General features: G+C 41.6%; 1 protein-coding gene across 4 annotated transcripts in view; it reads left to right on the forward strand.

The window, feature by feature from the left end:
• Nucleotides 1–9,110, forward strand: part of LOC131255437 (ankyrin repeat domain-containing protein EMB506, chloroplastic) — an 86,644-nt gene extending 77,534 nt beyond the window's left edge. For 3 of the 4 annotated variants that reach the window (XR_009176026.1, XM_058256154.1, XM_058256148.1), the window contains one exon: nucleotides 8,777–9,110. The gene's annotated coding sequence lies outside the window, so the exon portion shown is untranslated. Of the gene's footprint in view, nucleotides 1–8,730 lie in introns of all 4 variants that reach the window. The other variant, XM_058256153.1, reaches the window with a different exon arrangement.
• Nucleotides 9,111–14,800: the final 5,690 nt, after the last annotated feature.

Raw genomic sequence — 14,800 nt, forward strand, 5'->3', positions numbered from 1 at the left:
CCGCTTATCTGATCGCACCGAAACTACATCCCGGCTTAGATCCATTGTCAGGGAACTTACCCTATGACATAGGTGAGTAGTGGGCCTTCCTATGAGCCCTGTTTATCGAAAATTATCGTCCTTTGGATATAAATTAAGTATACCAGGGCCCTGGGGCCATTTGCATCAGTTCTGGGCCTATATAAAGCCCTTAAACCGCCCCATTTCTATTTCATACGAATTTCTCTAACCCTAGGAGAGAGGAGAGAAAAGAGGAGAAAAGAGTGAGGAGAGAAGAGAGAGTTTGGGAGATCGTTGTTGTGATTCTTTTCCGCTACTCCACGTACTGAATCACCTCTCCTTTTTCGTTACACAATCCATTTCAGTTACGATTTGGGTAAGAAAACCTAACCCTAATCTCGATTTAGAAATCTAGATAGCGTAATCGACAAACTAGCTAACCTATTTCGTTGTTTAGGTGCCCGACGTTCCGTTTTCGGGAACGTAGAATTCGAACCGCGTCCGAATTGAATATTCCGACGAAAGGTGCGGACTATAAATGTTTAGGTTATGGTTTTCAATGCTTTCAATGTCACTTAATGATTTATGTCTGACTTGATGGTTGCCATATTGTCTTAGATACGACATTTTCGATATATCATACATGTGTGAATTATGTTGAATACAAGATGCATCCCATGTGTTTGTTGAAATGTTTGAATGAACATGTAATTGTGATTTGCGCTTGCCATGACTGTTAAGCTAGGATTCATGTTTGTCGAATGCATGATGATCTCCTTGCATAAGGAATCGCCATAATATATGTCGTAACTAATCTAGTCTATGTATTTGGTGAAGTGTAACTTAGGTGTTTGATAAAATGTCTGAATGAGAAAATGTTGATGAAGTGTATTTATTAAGTGTGTTAAGATAAGATTCTCAATTACCTTAATCATATGTATAGTTTCTTCCAGGTAATCATATTTGCCACTACGCAATTTATGGATAAAATGCAAGTGTTGGGGACATGTTCAATGTGTATGATGAAATGCTCAAATGAGAGATTTGTTTGGATTGATTGCCAAATACTGGAGTTATTATCACATGTGTTTACTTGTTACATCTGAGTAGGATTAGGGCTACGCTGTAGTTCAGGTAATCAGTAACTATCCCCATTCAGGTGGTTGAATTAATCTTGCCACCACAGATATATTCGACGAATCTGGGTTGTATGACGATTATCGACAGTGGTTAGGCCACGAGGGGTGCTTATGCACTCCATGTCGATTAAGTCGGCGTGTGCTCGTACCAATCGAACTTGTCTAATAAACCGATCGGCCTAATGTGTGTTTACCATGTACGGACACCACTGCCTGAATCTAAGGTACCCCCTCCGATGTAAAGGCTCGCCTTAACTATGGTACTACGATCCACCAAGACTGATGAGCCAAGCATGGTGGTATGGGACACCGTGTTCAAGTTGTCGGCCTACGCCGAGGTGATCAGCCACCCCGTAGTGACCAGTGAGCAAACTCAGACTTGTGAGTCGAGCATGGTGGTATGGGACACTGTGTTCGAGCTGTCGGCCTACGCCGCGGTGATTAGCCACCCCGTAGTGTCCGCGAGCATAAATTTATGAACTTGCCTATCGACTGCTTTTTATTAGGAGTAATGCCCCCACAACTTGCCTATCGTATGTGCTTGACTAGGAGTGATGAACCTAAATGGATCTTTTGGTTCGGGTTAATAATATAAAGGGAGGTACCCTAGCTTCTCAAATTTGTTATATGAATGAACTAAATTAATTACTAGGCTAACATGACCATGCATAACACTGCATTAGTTAGGATGTGCTTTAAAGGCATGGAAGTCGCACAGGAGGCAGTGTGGTCATATGCGATATGGTGTTGGCATCGCTTGTTGAGGGAGCTTTGATGTGAGGGCATGCTTCATTACTTGCACTCCATTCCTACATTAATAAGAGTAATTAGGAAGTGATTGTTATGCTGATTTATCATTACTGCTTGATTGAATTGATAACATGTTAACCTTTGCCTTATAGTACTACTGAGTTGATCACTCACTCCCACTCTGGGACTGTGTTTTAAAACACCAACCAGACTCTAGTTTATATGCAGGTGATGACGAAGCCTATGCATCAGAGTTGGACGTCATAGATGAGGAGGAAGAATTCTCCTACGTTCAGCTCTCAGGTGGGTCTATGTAGACCTCGTACTGATTCGATGAGATTACAGGGACATGGATTAGATGGACAATTTACATTTTGATATTTTGTTCATTTTGAAACAATACATGTATATATTCTGTCCGGTTACATAATCATACTCTGGAGGTTGTGAAACACTTACCGTTTAAATATATATGTTTCAGTCTTTCGCTTGCTTAATTAAATTATATCTGGAGTATGATATGCTGTTTTAGTATAATCTCACTGATGTTTAACTCATTAATATGGACAAAATCTGAACATCATTATCCATGTTGCATAAGTGATGTGCTGGATCTTGGGAGTAGAGCTTTGCTCGACCCTCAAAATTTAGGGCGTTACAAGTTGCTTCAAACATGTTGCGGTAAAGGTGGCCGAGCACTAAAGGGGCAAGAGCAAGCTGACATCCTTGAGCAAATGCCTTAGCCAGATGAATATATTCCTTAGTGATTTGCAGGTCACTCACTTATAGAAGGAATCAACAAATCCACAAAAAAGAAAGCCACGTGTTCTTACTCATCCACTTCCTCTTGGGATTTGTGTTGTAGGGCCATGAAGGTGGAATACATCTTGTTGGTCTTGTTCGGAAGGGCGAAGGGATGTTGATTATTCAGAGCGAAGCTAGAATAGACAGGCTCCCCAAAGGGCAAAGGATGGGTGAATTCACAAAAATGGAATGTATTGGTCGATTGATTTCAGAAATTTGATATCGCTGCAAGGAGGAAGGTATTGGCTATATTTGTGCAAGGAGAACTTGATGCATTCATAGGTTCTTGCTTACCTCCATGCATCACCATGTTGTGCTTCAACGCGAGTGAACCATTTGACCCATCCATTCATCCGTTTGGGCCATGCTCGTAGAGATTTAAATGCATTGGAAGGGTCCAGGAGATTGTTAAATTGGACAAGCATAACTTCATCGGGACACTTCGAAAACCTAGGTTTGATCTAATGAAGTTGTTCGTGAGTGACAGTAGGATGGAGGGTTGGACCAAGTGTCAATAATGCCTTTCCTAATTTGATCGGAGTGTTAAATAAGAGGTCATTAACTACTCTTGATGACAGAGAATCTAGATCTTTGATGAATAATTCTAGATGGAAAGCTAGAGTTGAAGAAGAGGAAGATGTAACCATGATAATTGAGAAGAGAAAATTGGAAGAAGGGGTTTGACACAATAGAGAGGAAGCAAAGGGTGAAGGAAAGGAAGCACCGACTTAGAGTTTATTTATGTATCATTTACGATACGTGCGCATTAATGAAATGATAATTATTGTCATGCCCCAAACTCAGAAACCGGGCTCACAAAATTCCCGATCGTCGAATCCGGCGCCAACAACCTCCATAATACCCCATTCTCTGCTCCTGGCACCCATATACCAGGTTCCGATCCTGGGATCCTGTAAGGAGGATTTTCAACATGAATTTAATTCGTAATAAGCATGACCCATGAACAATAACGTGAACACCATCACAAAAATCCACTATGATCAAAACTTGAGTACAATGCATATAAAGGGAAATACAATAATGATAATGAGAAAACTCCAGAAGCTCTGCGGCACGCTCCTACTCCTGCTCAGCTACGGCCTAGCATCACCTGCAAGCAACGGTCGTGCATAATTTTATAGAAAGCTTAGAGGGTGGTGTAAGTGTGTGCATAAATAAGCATGCTCAGGATAATGAGGAAACATATTGGCAAGTCCATGAATGCTAACAGCCATACCAAGGCTATGCGATACAAGACATGAATGCTATCGGCTATATCAAGGCTATGCGATGCAAGGCATGAATGCTATTGGCCATACCAAGGCTCTGCAATGCAAGGCATATACGGCCAATGTCATATGCGAGCTGCAACTCAAGCACATTAAATCTTATCTGAATCCTCATATCAATACAGTTTATCTCTGGAATATATATATCACCGGGGTCTAGAACACTATACACCATATCACCACCCACTGGACATGCAACCATACAAGTGGAAGAAACCTCACTATCCGCCTACCAATATTGGCCCGACATGTCAATAGTGGACCCATTTATGAACTGGTCAAACTCAGCCTAATTATACCCCCTACCCTCTGGCGGATAAGGCCACACCCCCTTCTAACTGACCACGACATAGTAGGAGACGCGACCTACTGGTATACGACCCTCGTGCGCTCATGTATCCACTCAGTTTCGATGTTGGAGTCATCCTCTGGTATCATCGGGTTTAGAAATTTTCACCCAGGGACATCTATAACGGCCCTATGCTAGTCACAGTATTTTCGGTGTCTAATCCTGCCATCCATGATATGCTTGTGGAGGCTATGATCTTGATGTCACTAGGGCGTACAAAAATCATATCACACAAATGCGAGATGGATGAATTATACTATCCAGTCATGTAGCAATCCTGCGCGTATCGTGCGCTCATGTGGGCAACTCCTCCTATCAGGGAGTCCCATAATAATCCGGCCAATGGCATGTGTTATGATGATCAATCACTCCTCATATCAAGCATACATATGATGCACATGGGCATGGATCGTGAAGCTATACTAAGCATGTTATATAATGATGATGTACTCTCCTCATATCAAGGATGGGCCTAGACGACATACTCATATCAAGAATGAGCTTAACGATCATGGGGCCCCAACAGTTTGGGTTATCCTACTAAGGGAAGATGAGAATGGGCTTAATAATGGGCCCTAGGGAGAGTTACATTGTGGACATTTAACCATAATTGCTCTTACAATGTGGACATCAAACCATCATTGCTCCCAAGACATGGCCCATTATAAACATCATTACATACATCATGGTGGAATCACACATCACAATGGATCTCATATACATCACATTAGGCCTCACATAAAGGCTTCATATACATCACATTAGGCCTCACATACATCACATTGGGCCTCACTCATGGGCCTCATATACATTACATTAGGCCTCACTCATGGTCCTTATATACATCACATTGGGCCTCACTCATGGGGCTCATATACATCACATTAGGCCTTACTCATGGTCCTGATATAAATCACATTGGGCCTCACTCATGGGCCTCATATACATCACATTGGGCCTCATACAAGGGCCTGACATGCACAACATTGGGCCTCAACCCATGGGCCTCAAATACATCACAATGGGCCACAACCCATGGGCCTCAAATACATCACAAAGGGCCATGTCCCATGGGCCTCTTACATGGGCCTAATATACATCAAATCAAGGTGGGACCTACACATGTGAGTAAAACACCATACTTTTATTTTATTATATCTACACCATTCATCTATTCATAAAGACCATTTTAAAGCATTACCAAAAAAAAAATGAATCATATCGGAAGATCATCTGAACCATACCACATATAGCAGTGGAGATAATGATTTCACTGTTAACAATTCACAGGGCCCACCATAACGTTTATTTTCCATCCAATCTATTTATAAGGTCATAAAGACCTGAATTAGGAGGAAAAACGAATTTCATATTGATCCTAAACTTCTGTGATCCCAAACAGGTTTCAATGGTAGACGTTCAATCCTCCACTGATTTTTACAGTGTAGTCCACCTGATAGACAGATCTGTCTCATTTCTTGTCTCCAGCCTAAAGACGAGCTCGCAGAGTGGATGGACGATTGGGATACAATAATACTTCGAGGTGGGCTCCACCCGTCCAGCAAACAGACAGTGTGGAAAATCATGGTGGTCCCACGTGGTGGGCCACATGGCTGGATGGTTTGGGTATAACACATACCTTAAGATCAGGCCCACATAACTGTTGACGTCAATACAACAGCTGGTGGGCTGCTGGCCCATTGTCCAGGAGATGGACGGCTGAGATATAACACATATCTCATGATCGGACCCATAGCTTGCTGACGTCCAAAACAGGTGGACGGTAGGGATATAACACGTACCTCTTGATCAGGCCCACAGAACTTTGCTGATGTCAACACACCAGCTGGATAGCTGTGGTCCAGCAGATGGGCAGTGTTGATATATACATAGAGGTGGGTCCCACTGTCCTGGTGTGTGGACGGTGTGGATAAGATACATAGATCACGGTGGGTCCATGTAACTTGCTGACGTTAATATAGCAACTATATAGCTGGTTTGAGGTACTCCAGCCAATCTGCTTCTCATTGTCCAGGGATTGGACGGTGGGGATACAACACATCCATCATGGTAGGCCCCACACATCTAGCTTCTGGACAATGTGGCCATCACACATACATCAAGGTGGCCGCAACAGAGAGAGAGTGGACAATGTGGCTATCACACATACTCAAGGTGGTCGCAATAGAGAGAGAGAGAGAGAGAGAGAGAGAGAGAGAGAGACGTCCTATGGAGGGACCCCATCACTATGGGCCCTCCCTCATTACAAAACATAATCAAGTGGGTCCTATTACATGTGGGCCCAACAAATCATAAAAATCAATGGTGGAAATCCCTTTTTCCACCAATCAAATGCAAGGTCTAGATGACCTTCAAGTAATAGGAAAATAAACATCATGATGGGGTCCATGGAGAATGACCTCATCATGGGATGAACATATTGATCATGGTGGGCCATCGGCCACACCTAGGGTCTAAAGTGAGATCCATACCATCAATCGGTAGGCCCCACTTGGCCCATCATAAAAAACACAATCTAATCATACAAAACACCCACCGATTGTTCTCTTCTTTAGCTCCTTGGAATCCTTGGCTCCTAAGCTTTCTCTTTAAGGGTTAATGATGAAATTTTGATGGTTAATGAAAAGATTTGGTGGTAGGAAGATGGGTCCTCTCTTGGCTTCTTTTATCTCCTTAAGATTTTTCTCTCATGGTTGCTTGGGAAATAGTGGGGGATAAGATGGAATGGGTGAGAGATGGGAGAGAGGAATGGGTGTTGTAAGGAGAGATGACATGGAGGGTATGGTGCTTCGTCAACTTATGGATGAGAGAGGAATGGGTATCATGCCTTGTTGGTGAGAAAGGGAGGGCTAGGTATAGGTTGTGATGGGATGTGTACTTGACTTGTGATTGATTGATTGATATGATAGGTTGTAGAGATTCTTTCGGGATTCGCAATGCATGGTGTTTTCCTCAAAATAAACGCGGGCCCATAACTCCTGGCCTAGGTATCGCATCGGTGCACAAGTTGCGGCGTTAGAATCGTGGCGAGGATGCGATTGCTAGGGTACAAGTTTCGAGTCGAGTTGAGTCAACTCATATGTATGAGATGCGACTTAGGGTCGTGCGCAAATATCGATTATAGGTTGCTGGTCGTCGGAATTCGACGGGGAGGATTGCGAAAGCCTACAAAACGGTACGGACTAGGATACGTGTCTTACAATTATGACTCATCGTACGATACGATTATATGCGACATGTCACATGGACAACCTAGAAGAGTAAGGTAAATGATATCTTTTAGTACAACCTTGGTTGGGTAGAATCAATGGGGAAATAACACGTAGACCAACGATCGATTGCATTTATTGTATCGGGCAACAAAACAACATCGCTTTTACCTTTTTCCCAAAGACGAAGCGACGTGGCAGGAAAAGTTGTACCCTATTTTTGGCTATTATTGGTTAACCTAATAACAAGGCGACATGTGATATTGCATAAGAAATATGACGCGGATGAAAAGATCTTCAAGATACTTGGAGCGCTTTTTGTGGAACATTACTGGCGTAAATTTAGTTTTACACGTCAGGGGATGGTCAATGGAGTTTAAGTTACAAAAGGCGACCAAAAGAAACAAAGTTTAGTCGACAGAAGAGGAACAATCACAAAAAGGAATCCTAATGAGAGAAGGATCTATAATAAGCTTTTTAACTATAGTAACCATTGCAATAATGGAAGAAGCATCCACAAGAACAAGTTGTAGGAAAAATCTATAAATATGAGAGGAAATTTACATAAATAGGCCTAATACACCAATTAATCAGCAATCATCTACAAATCCAATAAAACCAAATCTATCAATTTATTTTATCTCAGCTTATCACAGGAGTAGCAATAATATAGTAACAATAACTTTTAGCTATAATCTTTAGTTGTAATCTAAATCTACATTCATACGTTGGATTTGTTCTTTATCCAATATCACGTAGTTATTTTAAAAGACGTATTCTTATAGTTGCTCTTGGTAATCGATTGTATTTTTTTTTTTTTAATTTGATTGTGTTGATATTTCGAAGAGCCCTTTCTTTAGGACGGCACATAACAACCCATTTTCTAACGAAGAATCCCACTCTCCAATTGTTACTTGATTGTTATCAAATTGTGCAAGGAGCTGAGTAAGCAACTAATCTTCTAGAATTTGATCATATGTCCATGCTTATTTTGGCGCTCAGGGCCAACCACTTTATCGATTCTGGCATTCCTGTGCACACTACCGGTGGCAGGAAGCAAAAACAACATGTTTATATAACAATTTCTTTAAGATTTTTTCCTAATTTTCATGAGATATTTACCAATATCTGGAAAATCTTACGATAATATCTTTTAGCATATTTTTCAGATTTTTAAATTATTGTTGATATTCTTCAAACTGCACATGACCACAGGCGTTAAGAGGTGTTGTGAACTCGTGTCCTAAATGCCTTGCCTCCTGCGGTATTGATCAGCTCCCTACACTTAAATTCAAAGAGCCGGCAATTTACGCTGTCCTTTGGCTTTGCATTGAGAGAAGCGTTAGTACCACGGTGAATAGGCTTTTGGCAACTCAGACTCAGTCCTTCAGCGCTGAGTTAAGTTGGGATACGGTTGAGTTCAGGTTAAATCCACCTTGTGTCGGAGCTGAATCAGCTTAACTTGTATAACATAATACCGAACCGGATTGGGTACACAACCAAGTCCAAGTTGGGTGAATCTTAAAACCATATTTATTACTCTTGCTGATGTGATGCTTTGGTTCCGATGCAAAAGAAATAATTTATGTACCTGAAATGCCACTCACGAACGGATTGGCCGGTGTACTACATACAGCCAACCTGGCTGGTGTGTTTCCGTCACTGAGTTCTGTGGGTCCCATCACGAGGTATGTGTTATATCCAAACAGTCCGTCCATTTGGTAATCTCTTCGTAAGGCTTGAGCCAAAAAAAATAAGATAGATCCACAGATTAAGTGGAACACACTGTAATAAGCAGTGGGGGATTGGGCGTCTACCATTGGAACCTTCTACGGGATACAGAAGTTTTGAATCAATATAATATTTTTTTTCCTCTTCATCCATATCCTTGTGACCTTATGAAAAGATTGCATGGAAAATAAACTTTACGGTGGGCCTTAGGAATTGTTTAACCATGAGAATTATTGTCCCTACTTCTATTTGTGATGTGGTCCACTTGATCTTTGGATATGAATAATTTTGGGCTTATGCTCTAAAATAATCTCGGAAAATGGATGATGTGTATATGTAATAAATACATCTTGCGCTGCTGATGTTACTTTGATCTCCTTTGGACCGTTAGTACAACTTTGGAGCACGAGGAGCGTCAGCGCTCGTTTTCACAGGACAGGTACCCACGCCAGCCAAGTGGGTTGTTGTGTGGTACACTAGCAAATCCGCTTCCTGCGCCTCAGCCATTGCCATCCAAATCGTAGGCACAACAATAAATGGTTCATAACCAATCATCTATTGAGCGGGAAACACAAAATAACAAACGAAATATATCAGCTCAATTTGAAGATGAATTTCTGGTGTGTAAAGGTGTACGTGAACAGATCTAGTCCGAGTAGCTCGCTCGACTTGGTTCGAAGCTGAGTTCAAGTCAAGTCGCTCTAATTTTTTAAGCATGAAAATGAGTTCGAGCCAAGTTCGAGTTGGCCCCACCTTGACTTGACTCGGATCAAACTAGTTTGGTGACTCAGTTACTTTTATATTGATGTCGCTCACCAAGTGTGTGATGAAATGACTCAACAAAGTGTGGCCGGTGGCAAGGAAGGTATGTATACGAAACCAATACTTTTTTTTTTCCTTGATTTTTATGTTGCTTAGAAGATGTTTGATAAAATACTTACAAAACCATTGCTATTATCTTAAATATAGTGAGATTTTGAAAGTGTAGTACAGGTGTTTGTGAAAATGCTGCACAGGCGAACTCGGTTTAATCTTGGCTCAAACTGGCCCAAGCTATTGATCGAACCGAGCCGAGCAGCTAGTTAAGCTCGAGGACCGAGTCGAGTCGAGCCGAGCCAAATCTGTGCTGAGGTCAGCTAGTGGTTGAGCCGAGTCGAGCTGAGGCTAGCTCGACTTGATGTACACCCCTAATGGTGTGTTGATCTCACCAAGTTCTGTGGGCCCCACCATAATTTATGTGTTATAACTATACCATACATCCATTTTCTTTTCTAGATAATTTCAGGGGCATGTGCCCAAGGGAGCCAGAAATGGATTGGCTACTGGCTATTCCCCTGCAACGGCCAATGGCTGATGGTCGGTGCCCTGTGGGCCTCACCATAATGTATGTGTTTCATGCACGCTGTCCATCTTTTTTTTCAGATATTTTATGGTATTATACCAAAAATTAGGTATATCCCAATCACAAGTGGACCACATTACACGAAACCGTGTTGAATGAGTGTCAACCATTAAAAACCTTTTGGAGGCCATAAAAGTTTTGGATCAAGATGATCTTCGTTTTTTCCATTCATCTAGGCCTGTTTGGCCTAATCAACAGATTGGATGTCAAATAAACAATACAGTGGGACTTACAAGGATTTTAATGGTGGATATCCAATCAGTATTGTTTTCCTGTGGTGTGGTCCACCTAATATTTATATCCCTCTCATTTTTGAGATCAAGCCCTAAAATGATATGTGAAAATGGATGAAACACATACATCATGGTGGGGCCCACATAGCACCGATCATCAGCCAACAGGCTGGTGACGGGGTAGAGCCAATCCGTTTCTAGGGAAGCAGATTGGCTGGTGTACGGCACACCAGCGATATGGCTGTTGTATTCTGGTCACTGTAGGTCCCATCATGAGGTATTTGTTATATCCCAACCATCCTTTCATATGGCGAGCTCATCCTAAGGCTTGAACGGAAAAATAAGTTAGATCCAAAGATGAAGTGGACTACACTGCAAAAAGCTGCGGGGGATTTGATCTTCTACCATTGAAACCCTTTCTGGGTCACTTAAGTTTTGGATCAATATGATATTTGTTTATTCTCTTCATCTATGTTTGTGTGACCTTATGAATAGATTAAATGCCCCACGAATGTTATCACAGTGAGAATTATTGTCCCACTGCAATTTCACTTAAGCTTCGGATGTGAATTATTTTTCGTACCATGCTTTAAAATGATCTCACAAAATGAACAGAAGGGTGTGGATATAATAAATACGTCATTTTGGTGCCCATGTAATTTTGATCTCCTTTGAACCGTCCGTAGAACTCGTCTCCGCACCACACGTACCACACCAGCCATATCGCTGATGTGCAGATCTGCTTCCGTGCCCAAGACCGAGGCATATCCAAAGCTCCTGAGGACTGCGCCATGGAAAGCATCGGGGATGCCGGCCTGTGGAGGCAGATCATGGCTTGCCAGAGTATAAAAACTCCCGCAATTAAGTAAGGTGGGTTGACAACCACTTCTCTTTGCAATGATTACGCATAAGCCGCTTTGAGATCAGCAAGCCTCTGGGTTTGAAAATTAATAGGTGACAGGCGACAAAACGTGTCGGAGGCACGCACCTCCACGCGCGGACCCAAGTGCCCTCCTCTTCCGCGCGGGGTTGACAGTAAGGCCTACGGTGATGTACGTGCCTTACAACCACGCTGCCCATACATTTTGAAATATCATTTTAGGGCATCATCGTAGAAATGAAATAGATATACATCTCAAGTGAACTGCGCTATAAGAAACAGTGGCGATTGATGACCATTAAAAACTTCTTATGGAACATATCAAGCTGATACTTGTATTGTCCCTTCATCCATCCAAGGTCTTTAGGACATCACCGACAGGTTTGATGGCAAATAAGTATTCCGGTTTCTAACGTTGGGTACACAATCGGAAGCGAGTTGGTTGGTGCACCAGCCCCCAGCTATATACCTGGTATAAATATGTGTCGTGCAAAGAAGAGCGCCGACGCCGACCCTCCTCGAGCTCCCAGTTGTACCAGGAAGCGGATTGGCTGGTGTACCACGCACCGCTATACAGCTGCTGCAGGTACGTGTCGTGACGCTCAAAGTAACACGGCCCCACGGTGATGTATTTATTATATCTACACCGATCATCTATTTTTAGAGATCATTTTACAGCATTAGTCAAAAAATGAATCACATCCTAAAATCATCACCACAAATAGCAGCGGAGATAATGATTTTCACCGTTAAATAATTCATAAGGCCTAATATAATATTTATTTTCCATCCATTTTGTTCATAAGGTCACAAAGACCTAAATGAAGAGGAAAAATAAATTACTTATTGATCCCAAACTTCTTTGACCCCAAAAGGGTTTCAATAGTAGATGTTTAATTCCCCACTGCTTCTGCTGTGTGATATTTATGGCCTGTTTGGGCGGTGGGATTAGAAGGGATTAGGTGGGATGGGATTCATCTGGTTCCGTGCCAATTCCACTCCATGTTTGGGAAGCATGGAAAAGCTTAGAATTACATTAAATGGAATTTCACTGGGGCACGTGCCAATTTTACTCAATGTTAACAAGTTGTGTAGGTCCCACCATATTGTGTGGGCTATATCACACCGTCCACTCATTTATCTAGATTATTTTAGAGCATAGGCTAAAATCTCAAGTAAATCTAAAGCTCAAGTGGACCCCACCATAGAAAGCAATGGGGATTGAATACTTACTGTTGAAAACTTCTTTGGGGCCACATAAGTTTTGGATTTACCTCATTTTTAGGCCCATGCCAAAAGACGAAGTTACAAAACAAATGAATGGTTTAGATATAACACACATGTGTTATTCTCAATAATTTCAAATGATGGTGAGTATATTCATTCAATGTACCACCATATTACCAACCAAGCATGACATTAATCTTATCCTATGGCAAAGGGGACAATCCCTGCCATGGGTAATAATTATGTTTTTTTGAATCCCATCCCACCTAATCCCTACTAATCCCACCGCCCAAACAGGCCCTTATATATATTTTATTTTTGGGCACAAGCCTTAAAACGAGCTCGCCAAATGGATGGGCGGTTTGGATATAATACATACATCGTGATGGAACCAACGGAACTTGCTGACTTCCTAATCAAACACCAATGTTTCCTATGGTGTAGTCCACCTGAGATTTTTCAGTTCTTTTTTTATCGTTACCTAAAGTAAACTTTAGAAACGGATGAAGGGCATGGATATAAAGAATATACATCGCGGTTGGCCCCACAATCAAGGATCCACCCACCTCGGTGGATCCCTCCACCTAAGCCGCGCCCGTTTTTGGAACGCCTGTACGGCACCAAACCGCACATCATTGATACCCACACAGCCTCTATCATGCATGATGATAGTTAGACAAGGGGCTAGAAACTACTACCAAAGTTGAGCGTATTGCGAATACGGCTCCGATATGCCCCACAAGTGATGTAAGGCTCGGGATCCCTACTCTTACTCCGGTGGTAGACTCACGGGAGTTTCAACACCAGGCAGGGGTTCGGGTACCATAGGTGGTGAAATCCCACTACTGCCTCAGTGTGTGGGTGTAATGCTGAAAGTCGGGTGGGTTGGGTCGGTGATTAACATTAGCCTAACTTAACTCAAGGTTCTTATACTTCAGCCCTAATCCAACCTAACCCAACCTAGGGTTGAAAATTCTCAACCCAAGTCCACCTAAGAAGGATTGGTAGGCTTAATGGGGTGGATATATGCTAATATTTTGGTTATTACATTAGTCTATTATATTTGAATAAACGTCTTATTGTTTATACCTTTAATTTTATTAATTATATATGTAGTTATTTCAATACACATCCATCCTTCCTCCAAGATCATTTTAAGGTATTATGCAAAAAATAAAAAATAAATAATAATAATAATAAAATGAAACAAATCGAATTATCAGGTGGACTATACCATAGGAAACAGTGGTGATTGATCAATAATATATCACAAAAGTTTTTGATCAAGCCGATATTTGTTTTTTTTTTTTTCCTTTCATCCAAGCTTATGTGAACTCATCAACATATTGGATGACAAATAAAATCTATGGAAATATTAATTTGTGTCTTAAGAAGTTTTTAATGGTAGGGTGTTCAATCACCACCATTTCCTCAAAATGATTATGCTCAAAATTATTTGAAAAAATAGATGGACATAATAGATATAGAATACGCACATCAAGGTGGGCCCCATGGTAAGGGCTTTAAAGTCTTGGGTGAGGTCGGGGTTTCACCTAATTCGCTCCTTGCACCACACATCAAGCAATCAAATTTCTTGACGTGTGAAATTTACATGGGCTCCGCTATAATGTATTTCTTAAATCCACACTGTTCCTCTAAATTTTTAGATCATTAAAGGATATGAGCCCAAAAAATATAGATCCAAAGCTAAAGTGGGCCACACCACTAAAAAAAGTAGGAATTAATGCTGCCGTTGGAAACTTGTT

The sequence above is a fragment of the Magnolia sinica genome, chromosome 9, assembly GCF_029962835.1.
Source record: "Magnolia sinica isolate HGM2019 chromosome 9, MsV1, whole genome shotgun sequence".
In the NCBI taxonomy this organism is placed as follows: Eukaryota; Viridiplantae; Streptophyta; class Magnoliopsida; order Magnoliales; family Magnoliaceae; genus Magnolia; species Magnolia sinica.